Genomic DNA, 16,519 nt, shown 5'->3' with positions numbered 1-16,519 from the left:
ATTATGAAGAACATGGGCATTAAGGCAGCTGATGGACTTATTCTGTAGGAGTGTTCGCTGGCGCTGTGTGTACCCTGAATTACAATGTGAGTTGGGCTGATTCATGGAAGGTTCTCCACCCCCTCCCCAACGCTGTCAGCTTGGTCTCATTTCTCTGGAAAAACTTTCCCGAAGACTCTCTGCCTGGGAAAGAAAATCACATCCCCATGGCTCCATTTTAGAAAAGTCTACAGCCCTACTTGGGAACCTCTGGCCCTCCAGATATTTTTGGAATCCCATCATCCCTGAGCTCTGACAACACTGGCTGGGGTTGATGGGTTCAACAACTTAAATTTTAAAAATGCTCAAAATGTGTAATATAGCCTTGAATTCTGCCTCCATCCTTACATCCCACTTTCCTTCTATCTTTCTTCCTGTACTGCTTTTGTTAGTGACTGATGATGAGAGAATTATTTCTTCACCCCCGTTACATTCACAATGCCAGAACGTCAGGTGTTTGGCCATGATGTGTCGTCTGCTTCCTCTTGCATTCTAATGGGCATTACAAGGAAAATGAATGTTGGCAGCTCTTCAGGGATGCTTGAATTTTGTTTTCATGGACTAGTGCTCTCTTTGTCAGATGTGTGAGAAGTGTTCTGCTCCCAGCCAGTAGAAAAATGGGGCATGGCCACAGATGGAAAAGGGTGGTACTTAATGGGTATGTTTAAGAAGCACAGAATAACAGTACCAATAGTAAGAAGGCATTGTTGTCAGATATTTCGGTTTTTAAGCCTTTGTGCTTTTTATGTTTGTACATATTTTATGGGCTAATAGCCGTAAATAAATAAATGAATGAAATGAAGAAGGCATTGTTTTCCTTTCTGCTCCGTATCCGTCGTATACAGCACTGTTTCTGTTCCACAGCAGTTTACCTCCTGCCAAAAATTAATCTATTCATCCCACTGCATGCTATGGCAAAATTATTTCGCTTACACAGTTAATTAAATAAATTACATTGTGTGCTACCGACCAACAATAACAGACAAGACAGTGTATTCGGATCAAATAAGGCCACAACTTTTTTGATTGACAGGTGTCAGAGGTTTGGCATAGGCATTGGGTAACACCATGAACTTCCAGGCCCACTGGCTGGAAGTAAAACCTAGGTCAACCTGACAGCAGGAGGGGGGACCTATGACTTACATCAGCTAGAAGCACCCACTGTGGGATCGCCATTTTGAGGTGTGCTGTGGCTCCAGCCGCTGCCTGGGCACCTGGACAGAAGCAACTTCCAGATTCCTTTAACTGGATACCCATGATTTGGAGGGGCAGGTAGAGGCTACAACCTCCCCTCCAACCAATACTAAGGCTTTCCCAATGCCAAAGTTGTGACGATTGCTATGAAGTAGGCGAACCCACAAGGCGTAAGCCAGTTTGCCTGCCCCTGATTGGATGAATTTGAGTAGGTCTGAATACAAGGCCTGACTGGCAAGACAAGGCTAGGCTGCCTTGCTGGCCAGGGAGCCACGCAAGAAACAGGGCTTCGTCTGGACTGCAATGCAGCACACTGGGACCCAGCCACAATTTTGCTGCACCAAAAGGTTTAGCGGACTTGTCATTATGTTATTTCCTCTCAGTTCAATGGAAGGATATTCAATGTGAATGGGTGGGGGGGAGGCATTATCAATTACATGTCATTGCAGACTGAAAGCAGTAACAACAACAAATACCAATTTTATTCACAGGTATTTGATTGATTTCTGTTCTGGACATGGAATGAAATAGCAAACGTCAGTAATTTCTACTTCCACTTGCATTTTTGTCGGGATTCTCTGACATCCCTCTACACCAGTACATACAACCTCCTTTTCCAGCTTAAGGAAACGGACTAGTTTGCAGTTGGCAATTTTCATCTTTGTATGTCAAAAACAAAGACACTGCAGCAATGGGTTGATGGCAGCATTGTTGTTTGCACTAGAAATGTATTGCTGGCGATGAATGCTTTAGTTAGGGCTTTCAGTACAAAAGAGGTGGAGGAGTAGCAAGGACAGTCCCAAATGCAGATTCAGCATGAGGCAGAAAACGCAGGGACCAAATAGGCTTTCAAAAGCAATTAATGAGGTCCATGGAACAGTCAGATCCTTTCTGCAGCCTCTGCTGACCCTTCCACGTCTTAGCATCATCAGCCCATTCAGAATGCTGCTCTGAGATTGCAGAGAGTGGTTCAAAAGAGTGTTTTGATCCATATTGCTTATTGTAAGTAAAAGACAACTTCACACAACCAGGAAAGGCTGGGGGGAATTTCCTGAGGTTTAATGAGCAGTAATAGTTTGCTGGCAACAGGCTCAGCCTGCCTCAGTGCTTGCCAACTCTCCATGGGGTTTCAAGTGGATTCTTTGCTTTCTCTATGGCATATCATATTGATGGAGCCTGGAAAGGCCATCAAAGCCTGCCTTGTCTTTTGACTTTCAGATAGGGATGACAACTAAATTCAATTCCGTTTGTATTTAAAAGTGAACTCAACCTAATCTGCACTGCCCAAAACAATGTTGTTGTTGTTATGTACTGAAGTTCTCACCCTGGGCCAGCAGGGGGATAGTTATGTAAATAAGGGATCGAAAGTGATGTTCAGTGATTGGATAGTTTTAGAAAATTGTTACAGTTATGCTGTACTGGAGCTCTATATAAGCAGGCTGACTGAATCCTTCAGTTCAGTTCTGTTCTGGCCTGTGAATAAACAAGAGCTGTTTGAAGAATCGCTGTGTCGTCTGATATGCTCACCCACAACTTAACAGTTGTTGTTGTTGTTGTTTAGCCGTTTAGTCGTGTCCAACTCTTTGTGACGCCATGGACCAGAGCATGCCAGGCACTCCTGTCTTCCGCTGCCTCCCACAGTTTGGTCAAACTCATGCTGGTAGCTTCGAGAACACTGTCCAACTATCTTGTCCTCTGTCGTCCCCTTCTCCTTGTGCCCTCATTCTTTCCCAACATCAGGATCTTTTCTAGGGAGTCTTCTCTTCTCATGATGTGGCCAAAATATTGAAGCCTCAGCTTCAGGATCTGTCCTTCCAGTGAGCACTCAGGGCTTATTTCCTTAAGAATGGATAGGTTTGAATCAAAACACAGCCATCCTTCAAAATTTTCTAAATTTTGCGACACAGTTCACCAGCCAAGTAATGTGTACAAAATGCATATACTAGGAGAAAGCAAGCACACACATGCATAAAACAAAACAAAAGTGCATTATATTAGGGGAAATTTATTTGCAAAGAAAATCTGTATGTTAGGCAAAATTGTATACACAAATGTGTTATAGTGGGGGGGGGGGGAATCACACCAAAATGCTGATGAATATTCACTAGCACTTTCTGGAGTGGGGCGGGATCACAAACTGATAGGGAATGTGGAGAACTGAATTTAAGATTAGATTAATGAGAAATGGAGAGAACCTGGCTCACCCATCCCTACTGTCAGAAATTTAAAAGCATAGGATAATATCATGGTGACAAGCAACCACAAACCTTCGTAAGATTTTATTTGCCCGCATTTAATTATTTATATAAAAATAAAGGGCAACTTTTCAATTCTTTCAATGATAATGAAATAATAAACAAAAGCATTGCAAGAAAAACAGATCAAAAAATAAATCAAACAAAACCATTACAAAGCAAAACGGCATTAAAACCCAAGGAGAAAGCATAAGCACAGTAGAAATCTGTCTTAAAATACCTGGTTTGTGACTGGGTGAGGTTTTTGTAGTATCTGTCTAAGAACAAGAAGAGAAAGTACTTAAGTGGACCTAGCTAAGGAGGGAATTCCACAACTGCGGTGTCAACCGCCTTGGACAACAAAGGTGTCTCTGTTCCTTGTACCCATCACTTGGACTTGGACCTTAACTAATGAGAGGCCAGAGCACTTAGCCTGTGATGCTTCTCTTAAAGCCACACAGGCTCATATGAGAACATGTCTAGTGTTAACCCTGCATTCCCTTTGCCTCTGGCTTCAAGATACCTCATACACTGAAGATGAGGATTCTGACTCCAGGATCATGACAGCTACCTGCTAGAAATAACAGAAATGAAGGGTGTTAAGCACCCAAATAGATGAAAGTTGATGTACAGAGCTTTGACCTTCATGCTTATGATAATTGTTTGTGTCTGTGCACAGCTGCAGTATCAAATGATGATGTTTACAGTTGGGATGGGGCAGGACTTGTAAGCTATCTTCTCCAATCCCTGGGTCCATGCAAGAAAGCCAGAGTTGAACCTCCCCAGCAGAAATCTGGAATCTCCAGATCTGCCTCAAATGCTGTAGGCAAATGTTTGGTTGTAACCAAAATTGCTTTGAATACTTCCGGCATTGGGGGACGGGGGGAGACAGCCTGCCTTTTCCAAACTCCACCAGAACTTAGCCAAGTCACTCATCAGAAAATTTTATTATATATTCAGTCAGCGTAATATTTTCCCTCTGATCCAGTTCCCACGATCGGTTCCACATCAATCATAATAACAGTTCAGATGGCTGAAAACCCACACAGCCTTCTGTGCTGTGGTTCCTGTTTCATTTTGAACAGAGGGGTTTTTTCTCCCCTACTTATCAGCCGAAACACTGGCATCTGTTGAATATCACATTTCGTTGCAGCAGGAGAGCTCTCTGTGTAAAGCGTTGCAAAAAGAAAAAGGTGCCCCTAACGAAGATCTTCAGTTCTTTCAGTGTCACTGCCACCACCATTTATCATATCAAAAACCAAGCTGTGAACTGGTGTTGGCTCAATGAATTGTTCCTCTAGCTTCCCACTCTTGCCCAATTCAATTGCAGGGTGATCAGCTTACAGTGCAATGCTCTGCATAGATACTCAGAAAGAAGTCCCATTGGGTTTAATGGGACCAACTTCCAAGCATGTACAGGATTTCAGCCTTATACTCTGCTCCTAGCTTTATTATTGCTTCAATTGCTCAGCTACAAGTGTAGAAATCTGCTACTGTATATTTAAGGTGCATCCTATGCTAAGAAAATTACTTTCCCTGGAATAATTACAAGGTAGTTTACAAAAACATGAGCAACACATGAGCAATCAGGGCCGTCTTACCCATAGGCACCAGGGGTGCGGGGAACCTGGGTGCTGGGCTCTCAGGGGCACCAGGCTGAGAGTCCAGTGCCCGAGAGTTGAGTTTGGGGAAGAGCCTGTCCATCGGTTAGAGTGCCACAGCAGGCTCTTCTGCTGCGGGCAGCTCTGCGCCGCAAGCTCGGGGGTGACCGAGCCAGCAAGACGCTGAGGCCTCCGCCCTCCTGCACTCCTAGGACTGGGCAACCGGGGGGGGGGGCACCAGGTGGATCTTTGCACCCTGGCGCCACATATGCAGCCCTGGGAGCAATACAGACATACAATAATGCAACAATATGTCCAGCTGCTATAAATTCAGATAAACAAAAAGGTATCCAGAGGTTCATTAAGAGCTGGAACTAAGAATTAATGAGCTGGAACAGCATGAGTAAATAGATGTATTTTTAACAAGCAGCAAAAGACCAATCCTATATTGTTGTCATACCTCACCCTTTAGTCAAAAAAAGGCAGTCAGTGGTAAGATGGCCCTTGCCCTCAGGCTCACAGTCTAAAAGGACATGGCACATGAGGAAAAAAGAGTGGGAGGGAAGAGTGAAAAGCAAGCTCCAGCACAAGGTCTTAAAGTTACAACCAATGTCGTTGGTGGTTCTGCTACACCTCCAAAGGGAGATGATTCCATCAATAGCTCTACTCTGCTCACTATTTATACAGTGATCACATTTTTGCTTTCATCAGTTGCTAAGAGTAGAGCAGGCCGGCTTACTTTTGGCAGATGGAGCTAAGGAAAGGGATAGTGTTCAGGAGGAGAGTGGGTAGGGCTTGTAGCACCACTGATCTTTTTGAAAAGAAAAATCAGTGATCCGTATTAAAAAAACCTGTTATGATTCATGCTCTGATACCATACATATTAAGGCCTCGTGTGCACTATACATTTAAAGCAGTGTCATACCACTTTAAACTGCCATGGGTTCTTCTTCCAAAGAATCCTGGGCAGTGGCGTAGCGTGGGTTGTCAGCACCCGGGGCAAGGCAAGTAATTTGCGCCCCCTAACCCGTGGATTTGCACCCCCAAACCCGTGGATTTGCGCCCCCTAACCCCCAGATGTTGCGCCCGGTGCGGCCGGCCCCCCCTGCACCCCCCACGCTACGCCACTGATCCTGGGAACTGTAGCTAGTTAAGGATGCACTAAATATGTTCAGGTAACAGAAGCAATCAGGAAATTCATCTGTAGATCAGGCAGGAACCTGGACAATAGTCAAAGAAGAAAGAGTGAGGCAATTGGAGAGAGAGAGCCAAGGGAAGTCTGACGTAGCAGCAGTCAGAATTTCCAGGACTGTGCGCTAATTTTGCACGCACCAGGATTTTATATATAGCTTTCCCTATGGAGCCCTCTAGCCCATCAGAGGACTAGGCTGAAAGCCAGCCAAGAGCTGAAGAATGTAAACATCCATCAATTATGCCAGTTACATAGAATGAGAGAGTGTGCTGTGAACTTCATGGGTTGACTATAGATGGAAAACGTCCAAACACAATCCTGGAAAACTCAGGGCATAATCTGGCTCTTTCCACCCAAATAACAGGAGGGTGGGGATGCACTCTCTACATTAACTTACCATAACTGGGAATGAGAGACCATTTTGATTCAGTTGTCATTTAAAGGAGAAGCTACCTAATGACCACATTCTGAAACAAAACACAGCCATCTTTTGGAATTAGCACTTCTCTGAATTTTGCAATGCAGTTCTCCAGTCAAGTAGGGTAAAATGTAAAAAGTAGAGTAAATGCATACATTAGTGAAAATAACATCCAAAATATTTGAGGGACTGCCCCTCCCCCCAAAGTCGATGGGCATTGCCATTCACATGGTGTGTGTGCACCGCAGCATGTGTTCTATTATGCAGAGAGGAGCTTGCCTGCCCCCCCCTCCAATATTTTATCCAAGTTAGCACCCCTGCTCTGTGGCCAGGTAAACTGCAATGCACCTGGAACAGGACATGAACACCAAGCATGTGGCTGACATCATAGTGGTGGTCAGAGGGTTTACCATTAACGCCTAGCAGAAACCTGCTACACTCTGTGTGCAGCTTATTCCCTCCTATTTGAGGTCTTGGCTAGGATGCAGATGGGCTGTGGGCAGCCAGCTATGCCACAATCTAGGGTTGGGAAAGCAGCTGGATCATGAAGTGCTACCAGCAGAAGGACCCGCTCCGTCGACCAGGCATAGGGCCAGGCTCCTGAACCAATGTAGTCAGCAGTTGCAAGAATGAGTTTTTCTATATGTATCAGAATCTGGAGGCCTCCCAAATGAGTTGATGCTTTTGTATGCACAGTCCATGACTTCTGCAATCCATCCATTCTGTTCTTGCAGCACTCTTGGTCTGAATAGCTTTAGCTGTTCTACAGGAGAGATGATTAAGAAGGAGGGTCTGGGAGGGGGGGATTCAGAAACTGGAAGGTAAATTCCAGCAATGCCAGGGAGTTTCAATAGTGTGTGTACTAGGACTCAATCTGAGGACTCCCTTTACACACACTTTACTTGAAGCTTGCAAAGCAAATCCAAATGCAGCCCTTATTAGGAAGAATTGATTGCATTTTCATGAATGGAACAGTGCATGTTATATGAAGAGATGTGTGTCTATCCAAGGGATGGAAAACCTGTGGAAACTCCAGATATTGCTAGACTACAACTCCCATCATCCCTGATCACTGGCCAAGCTGAATGGGACTGATGGGAGTTGGAGTCCGACAGCATCTGTTTCCACATACCTGGCCTATCCTCACCACAAATCACTGCTCTGCAAATCATCTAGAGTAACTTTAACTTGATTTGAGTATGGCTAGGGTCCCTAAATGCAGGTGAACAAAAATTATATTGTTACATCACAATGTGGGGCATGAGCCTGAAAATGCAAGCCTATGCACACTTAACCTGGAACCAAACCCCACTGAACACAGTGCAACCTTGTAAGTAAACATCCTTGGGATTTTGCATTCAGTGAAGTTTTCATACTGCAGATGGAACCCTCCCTGGGTCAGCTCCCAGTTTGAGGCGGCTTTGGTAAAAGTGTCCCGTGGGGGGTTCTTTCCTCTGTTGTGGGGTCCTGGTGGGCATTGCCTGATAGTTGTGGCAAGTAGCAGCACTGCTGTGAGCATTGGGCAATTGTGGGAACATAGGAAGCTCCCTTATACTGAATCAGACCGTTGGTCTGTCTTGTTCAGTATTACTGAGACTGACTGGCAGCAGCTCTCTAGGTTTTGAGGCAGAAGTCTCTCCCAACCCTACCTTGAGATGTGTTGGATCAAACTTTGGACCTTCTGCATACAAAGCAGATGCTCTGTCACTGACCTACAGCCCTTCCCCTTGGAAGCAGGTGTGCTCTAAAAGGCAATTTTAAAATCTACTGTGTATCTTGGGAGACCAGGATCCATGGGAACCTCACCTCCCATGGTCCCTTCTGCACTGTGCAGCAGGCAGGATCTATTATTTTGATACCATAAATGGACTTTCCCAGTTGCCTCTGACCCACACACTTATTCATCATTAATGAATAGATTGCTTTTGAACAGTCTGTAGTCCATTCCAAATGGATCCATATTGGGCAGATTTGCAAAATCTGGGTAAAAAATTCAGGTCTGGAGGTCTCTGATAATAAAGAGTATAATGTCACTATAATAGTCTTTTCTTTCTTTCTTTTTTAAGTGCTATAGCAGCTAAGGTAAAGGTAAAGGACCCCTCACAATTAAGTCCAGTCATGAACGACTCTGGGGTTGCGGCACTCATCTCGTTTTACTGGCTGAGGGAGCCGACATTTGTCTGCAGACAGTTTTTCCGGGTCATGTGGCCAGCATGACTAAGCCACTTCTGGTGAAACCAGAGCAGCGCATGGAAATGCTGTTTACCTTCCCGCCAGTATTTATCTACTTGCACTTTGACGTGCTTTTGAACTACTGGTGGGCAGGAGCTGGGACCAAGCAACTGGAGCTCACCCTGTTGCGGGGATTCAAACCACCGATCTTCCGATCGGCAAGCCCTAGACTCAGTGGTTCAGACCACAGCGCCACCCGCGTTTAACTAGTAGTAAATGAACCAGTTATACAAGGCCAGGAAATTAGCTGTTGCTAAAGCCATATTCCCCCCATTTCTTTTTTAAAATAAAAGCCATCTTTTATTACATTTACTGTTGAGTTCCTTCAACGCTGAAAGGAATTTAACCAACAATACTGCAATTGCTCTTTGATTATGTGAGGTCAGGTTCCATCCACAGGCAATAAACATACAAATGTGAAAGAATGAGGTAGCTGACATTTTTGTAAAAAAAAAAAAAAGACATAACATTTAGAGTCAATGCGAGAATTTATTGTTTTTATGAATTATCTCACAGGCAATAAAAATATATACTGAATGGCATTTCAGTTTTCATATCTCTCCCACTCTGTCTTTTAAATGTGAGGCTTGCTATGGAGTTAGCCACAAATGCCACACTAAACTAATTCCCAGGTTCTGCTGTCAGAAAACTGGATTCTGCAAGAATTGACAACAACAATTTAAAACTCAAAAAATTAAAACCAACAACAAACTAATAAAACTCTTAGCAGCTGGCCAGAGATGAAGCTAGTGGCTACTTTTCCAAGTTTTGCATCCAATGACTTTAACATTCAAAGTGGAGGCTTGACAGATGGAACCTGGTTTCCTCTGTTAATGCTGGGCTCTCCAGTGGTTCCAGTTGAGCTTCACTGGGCTCATGCCTGTTCTAGTGACTGCTTCCATTCCTTCTCAGCCTAAATAGGTTCTAAATGATCCTATTTCTCAAAGACTTCCACTCTTCCCAAAGGCAATCCTAGACATCAGAGTTGGAACAACTCGACAGGAATTCTTTTTATACACCAGCTCACACGTTCCAGTTTTCATCCACCCGGCATCGACTTCATATTACGCTTGCCATATATTTTTGCAATACTGGTTCGTGTTTGACTCTGACACAGAAGCTACATATTTTTCTTTTGCAGCAGAAGAGGTGAAGTACTTGGAGGCTGCGGTCGAGAGAGGTTACATTCCAGAATTCAGTAGCCAGTTTTCCAAATCAAGCCATATGTCATGGGAGGGGATGTCAGAAAACACACTTGGGCAGGTTTGTGTTTATAGAAGGCCGTCCAATCTCTGCAGGCATCATAATGGGTTCTTTGACTCTTATGGTCGTAATGAATATAGGAAACCAGGTTCTGCCCTCTCACTTACACTGATGGGGTCAACAGCTGCTGCCAAGAACTAATGGAAGGCTGGAAATCGATTCTGGAATGAGACATGACTTGTATTAAATGCTGGCTCAGGATGAATGTGATCTCTTAATCAGGGTTGCATATTTAGGGCTTGTCCACATGCTACGTAGTACAATTGTACAAGCTGGGTTGTGTCCTCCTCAGGAAAATTCATCAGCATTTTACCGAGAATTTAACCTAACACAAACATTTTTAGCAAAGCAATTTGTCAAACATAATGCATTTTTAATATGTCATTTTCACCAATAGATGTGTTTTTGTCCATACTTCACACTAGTTTTCCTGAGAGAATGCCTTACCCCATTTGCCCAGTCAACTGTTTTGCTCTGCGAAACTGACCCTGTTACAGGTGCTACATAACACTCATTTCCCATTTGTACAAAATGACAATTTTGTGTGGCAGCATCCAAACGTCAGAACTCCCTACCTATGGACACCTGGCAGGGGCCTTCAATGTACTTCAGTGTGGTATAGTGGTTAAGAGCGGTGGACTCGTAATCTGGTGAACTGGGTTCACTTCCCCGCTCCTCCACATGCAGCTGCTGGGTGACCTTGGGCTAGTCACACTTCTCTGAAGTCTCTCAGCCTCACTCACCTCACAGTGTGTTTGTTGTGGGGGAGGAAGGGAAAGGAGATTCTTAGCTGCTTTGAGACTCCTTAGAGTAATGATAAAGTGGAATATCAAATCCAAACTTCTTCTTCTTCTTCTTCTTCTTCTTCTTCTTCTTCTTCTACTACTACTACTACTACTACCCTTTTCAGTACCTGCTAAAAGCATTTCTGTATAGGAAAGTCTATCCAAACATGCAGGATGTCAACACATGTTTCAATCTGTTTTTCATCTTACCAGTGGTGTTAATTATTAGTATTTGAATATTTTAAATAGTTGATTTTAACTGGTGTTGTGGTTTTTTTTTACAGATAATTTTATAAACTTGTGTTTTTTTGTAAACCACTTTGAGGTTTCATTACGACCAAGCAGTATATAAAGCATGTGAAATAAATATATAATCCCCCCACAAGGGGCGGGGGTGGGCCAGGGAGTAGAGCCTTGGCACAGAATGGGAGTGAGATCAAACCCCTTAATGTTCCATTATCAAATTCACTGCCATTTGCAGATGCTCTTTCATAAGGAAACATACTTCCTCACCACACAGCCAGGAAATGAGAGCAGCGTCTGTCTGAGTGGAAGTTCATTTTGGTTTAAAAGCACAGTTGGCACAGAGAAACATGGGCTGAGCAATTGAATCAGCGACGTTAAAGGGACGAGGCTACACAAAGACCACTTACCGTCATTTGACAAAGGTTTTGGGGAGGTTTTTTATTTTTATTATTGCTATTAAGGGAAAAGCTATGAGATGTCATCAAAGGCCAAAGGATTTGTTCCATCTCATTATCTCTTTGCACTCTGTCTATGGAACAAACAAGAATGGCTTAAATTAACAGAGACTTAGCCCTGTCCTGTTGCACGTTGCTTGGAGCTGTTGTGCTTCGTGGTGGGTCTGTACGAGGGATGGGCAAATGTGTCCAGCTAGGTTTCTCTCAGTTTCTCTTTTTTGCCAATCTTAAATTCAGTTCTCCACATTTTTGCAGCCATTCTCTATGGAACACATAGGAAAGCATTTGTGTTTCTGTATTAAAGGCAGCAGATACCGTGTACCAAGGGTTCAGAGCCAAACTGTACCTGATGCAAGAGATCTGAGATAGTTCAGTATAAATCTAACCTTTGCATCCAGACATTGTTAGGGTTCAGGGACACATCCCAGCCAAGCAAAAATATTTGGGGTGTTGTTAAGGGTGTTCCGAGTTGCTAAACGACCCCCTACTCCCCTCGCAGAGCGACAATTCTACAATCCTTCCCAGGGAACTCTGGGAATGGAAGCTCTTTGAGGGGAATTAGGTCCACCTTAACAAACTACAGTTCCCAGGATTCTTTGCAGGAAGCCATGGTATGATGATGCTTTAAATGTATGGTGTGGATGGAGCCCTGGTTCTCTTCCCATCTCTGGTACACTAATTTGCAGATTGTTTGGATTATTAAACCACGGAGAAAAAAGATGCCTGACCATTATCATACTTTGAAAATCCCCTTAAGACAGATCGCTTCCCCTCATATCTCAGGGTCTCTGACCCAGCCTTTGTCTTGGGAAGTTGCCATCTGGCATTTCAGGGACTGGTGAGCAATAAATATGGATGTATGCAAATAGTAACAGAGCTAATCAGGGTGATTTTCCTTTTAAAGAAACCTACACTAACCTTGGGCGATGATAGATTGCTCATGAAATAAGTACCAAATTGTGAGGCTGTCTAAGGAGTAACTTTGCTAGTGACTTTTACTCCTCTCTAAATTCCAGCATTCATTCTTTCAATTTGTTGAATTTATTTCAGTGTATTTATTCTATCATCATCATACACAAATCATACATTATACCATAAAACAACCCAATCAGCAATAATTAGCAAGCCACATTTTAAAAAAACTTAAAATGTCATTTGCAATATTATCCTAAATCCTTATACATTGGTACCTTGGTTCCTGAACGGCTTGGCTCACGAACGGCTTGGCTCCAGAATGCCGCAAACCCGGAAGTAAGTGTTCCAGTTTGCGAACTTGTTTTGGAAGCCGAACATCCGTTTCAGCTGTTGGCATTGTTTCCGGGGCCAATCAGCCAATCAAAAGCCGCACCTTGTTTTGCGAACGTTTTGGAAGTCGAATGGACTTCCAGAATGGATTGAGTTCAAGAACCAAGGTACCACTGTATTCCAGTATGGAAATCTGAGTTCCAACTAGACACAATTGGTTGCATCTACTACACTAACCATTGAATTAATCCATATAACTACCCTAGGTCTAAACCACTAAGATTTTATTATATTTTTATATGTTCCGGAAGCTGCCCAGAGTGGCTGGGAAAACTCAGCCAGATGGGTGAGGTATAAATAATAAAATTGTTGTTGTTGTTGTCATATAGCAGCAAATAAATAAATAAATATATTTCAGTGGGTCTGCTGTGTAAATAGATATACAAAGATTCTCTCCTTTTTTTGGAATCATTCTTAATGTGTAAGTTTTACTATGTACATCAGGAATAGGGAATATTTTTTGGCTTGAGTACCACATTCCTTCATGGGTAGTCATCCAAGGGCCGTATATCGGTGCTGAGCAGGGCCAGATGCAAAAGTGGGGTGAGCAATGGATGTGGATCTTAAGAGTACATTCCAGCCTTGCAAACATGAGAGGTTTCAATACACACATCCTCCTTCCAGGCAAGCAAGAGGAATGATCACAATTCACAGACACATCCCACTCGGGCAAAAGCTCTCAAGGAGGATCTTGGCTGGGAAGAGGTGTGTGACCTGGGGAGAATATCAAGTGTTAAATCTCGGGGGCCCTAAGGTTCTCCAACTCTGATGTGCAATGAGCCCCAAACTTTGTTCAACCACTCTTTTGCCAGTGGGCCTTCTGCACAGGCAAGAGCCTTAACTGAATGATAGGACATCTCCTGCAGAATGCTCCAGCTTCAATCCCTGGCATCTTCAGGTAGGACCAGAAGAGACTCCTGCCTCAAACCCTAGAAGGCTGCTGATGGTCAGTGTGAACAATAGCAAATTAGGTGGACCAACAGTCCAATTCAGTATAAGGCGGCTTCCTGTGTTCTCTTTCCATTAATAATTATCATTTCCATGATTATTTACTCCAATTTTTGTTTCCTCTTATAAAACAAGTCTTCATTACATCCAAATTATAGCCTTAATGATGTTAATGCTGGTTTGAGGAACCTTTCAACCTCAATATATTGTTGGATTCCAACTCCCATCAGCCCCAGCCAGCATGTTCAGTGGCCAGGGATGATGGGAGTCTATCAACATTAGAAGGGCTACAGATTCCCTGTCCCTGTATTAGTGGGTAACTCGCACACAGTAATTCTCTTGATAGCTTCAGTGGTTTCCTTGCAATACCTTCCCGTATTCATTTTTGACCCTTTGCTTCCAGGCAGCCTGTTTAAGCATGGCCCCTTTTACAGTGGTACCTCGGGTTAAGAACTTAATTCGTTCCGGAGGTCCGTTCTTAACCTGAAACTGTTCTTATCCTGAGGTACCACTTTAGCTAATGGGGCCTCCCGCTGCTGTGGCACTGCCATGGCGCAATTTCTGATCTCATCCTGAAGTAAAGTTCTTAACCCGAGGTACTATTTCTGGATTAGCGAAGTCTGTAACCTGAAGCGTCTGTAACCCGAGGTACCACTGCATTATTAACATGGATGTAACAATACTCTAATAGCTGCTTTTGTTATAGAAAAACTGCATTGGGAGAAAGCAATTTTTATGCTTCTGTTCTGTTCTGAAGAAATTTCTGCAAGTTTTGATTAACACTAATGAGCCTGGACAATGTTTTATTCCAAAAGGAGTCAGGTTTTATGCATCCAGTTGCTTCAGGCGGCATAATATTAATATCTGCAATAATGAGTGCATTGGCTGCCACCTGCAATAATGACTTACTATTACTTTAGCAAAACACATCCATCTGTTCCAGCCAAGTTCTACAGTGGACCAACTTACTTTATACTTGGAGCCACCTGGTATGTTTAAATGCTTCCATAATGCTCCCGGTGTTATGAAACCACCCTGTGTGTGGGTGTGCATCTTTCCTGCATGTGGGAATATCATACACAGCAGGTACAGTTCATGGCACACTGGTTAGCAAAGTGATAAATTACAACTGTCAGTTGACGAAGAGTAACTTGTTGCCTGGGTTTTAAGGGGATGCTATTTTTACAGCAGTAATGATGTGGTGTTGATTGTTTGTTTCTCTTCACATTTGTTTTCGAGGTAAAGCTGGACAAAGGGTCCTTCCAGAGCTACTCACTTTTTCTGTCATACTTCTTCTGTTTGTTTGTTTTTTCCGTTTGTTTTGAAATACACACTTATTCTGCTTTCGAGCCCATCGCTGTCACATTCCCTGTGTCATACAGGAATGCGACAGTGATGGGCTCATAAGTGTGCTCTTGAAACGAAACAAAAAACCCGTTCAGCACACCAGGCTCTCAGCATGAGGGAACAAAAAGGAAAGGTGAGGTTAGGGGGCGAAAATTTACAACGATGTTTCAGTCGCTTTGCCAATAGCTGGAAAATAATTCAGATGCTTTCAGCACTGAGCTGAACAAAAGATGAAGATTAAATTTTTGTATTAAAAAAAAACCCCACAACGCGATTAGTTGCCTCAGGGATTTTAGATCAGGGACAGACAGAACACAATGTAAACATTGTGAAGAACAGGAATTGCTGTTAATGATGGGAAAGAGGGAGGGGAATCAGACAAATTTCTTGGTGATGGGAGAAAGCTTTGCGCTTTATTTATTTTATTTTATTTTACTTTACTTTTACTTCTTTATATATCCCACCTTTCCTCCGAGGAGCTCAAGGTGGTGTAAATAACTCTCTCCCTCTCCATATCCTCCTCATGACAACCCTGTTGAGGCAGGTTAAGCTGAGAGATGGTCACCCAGTGAGCTTCATATTAGCTCAGTGCAGATTTTAACCCAGTTTCTCAGATTCTAGTCTGGCACCCTAACCACTATCATTATGCATGGTGTAGAGAAGGGGTGGTGGTAAAAAGCTTTTCCCTGTTTCTCATGTCACTAGAACTTGCGGCAATCCAACGAAGCTGAATGTTGGCACATGACAAAAAGTACTTCTACACACATGACATAGTTAAACTGCAGAATTTGATCCCATAAGTAGTTGTGATGGCCACCAACCTGGATGGCTTTTTTAAAAAAAGAGGATAAGGGTATCAGTGTCTGGAGTTCAGCTTACACTCAAGTAGAACCCTGACAGAGACACATGCCCGACTGGCCTGTTCTCTCCCTCCTGGTCGATCGTTCAGGAGCTTCATAAGCTTTCTTCAGCCCGAACATCACAGCGACCAATGCCAACCGACACCGGCACACTTAGGGATCCACAGTTTGCACAACAGACCTCAGCAACTCAGCATTTTGGCTAATCTACTTTATTTACATATAAACACACACAGAGCACTGCAACATGGCTCCCTCTCTCTCTAGCATCCGACAGCAAAGAGAAAAAGAACAAAGGACAATAGTCCCACTTCACGGAACACAGTACAGTGGTACCTCGGGTTACATATGCTTCAGGTTACATACGCTTCAGGTTACAGACTCCGCTAACCCAGAAATA

The sequence above is a fragment of the Podarcis liolepis genome (assembly GCF_965112155.1).
Source record: "Podarcis liolepis genome assembly, chromosome: 14".
NCBI classification, from domain to species: domain Eukaryota; kingdom Metazoa; phylum Chordata; class Lepidosauria; order Squamata; family Lacertidae; genus Podarcis; species Podarcis liolepis.
This window is presented reverse-complemented; position numbering follows the sequence as displayed.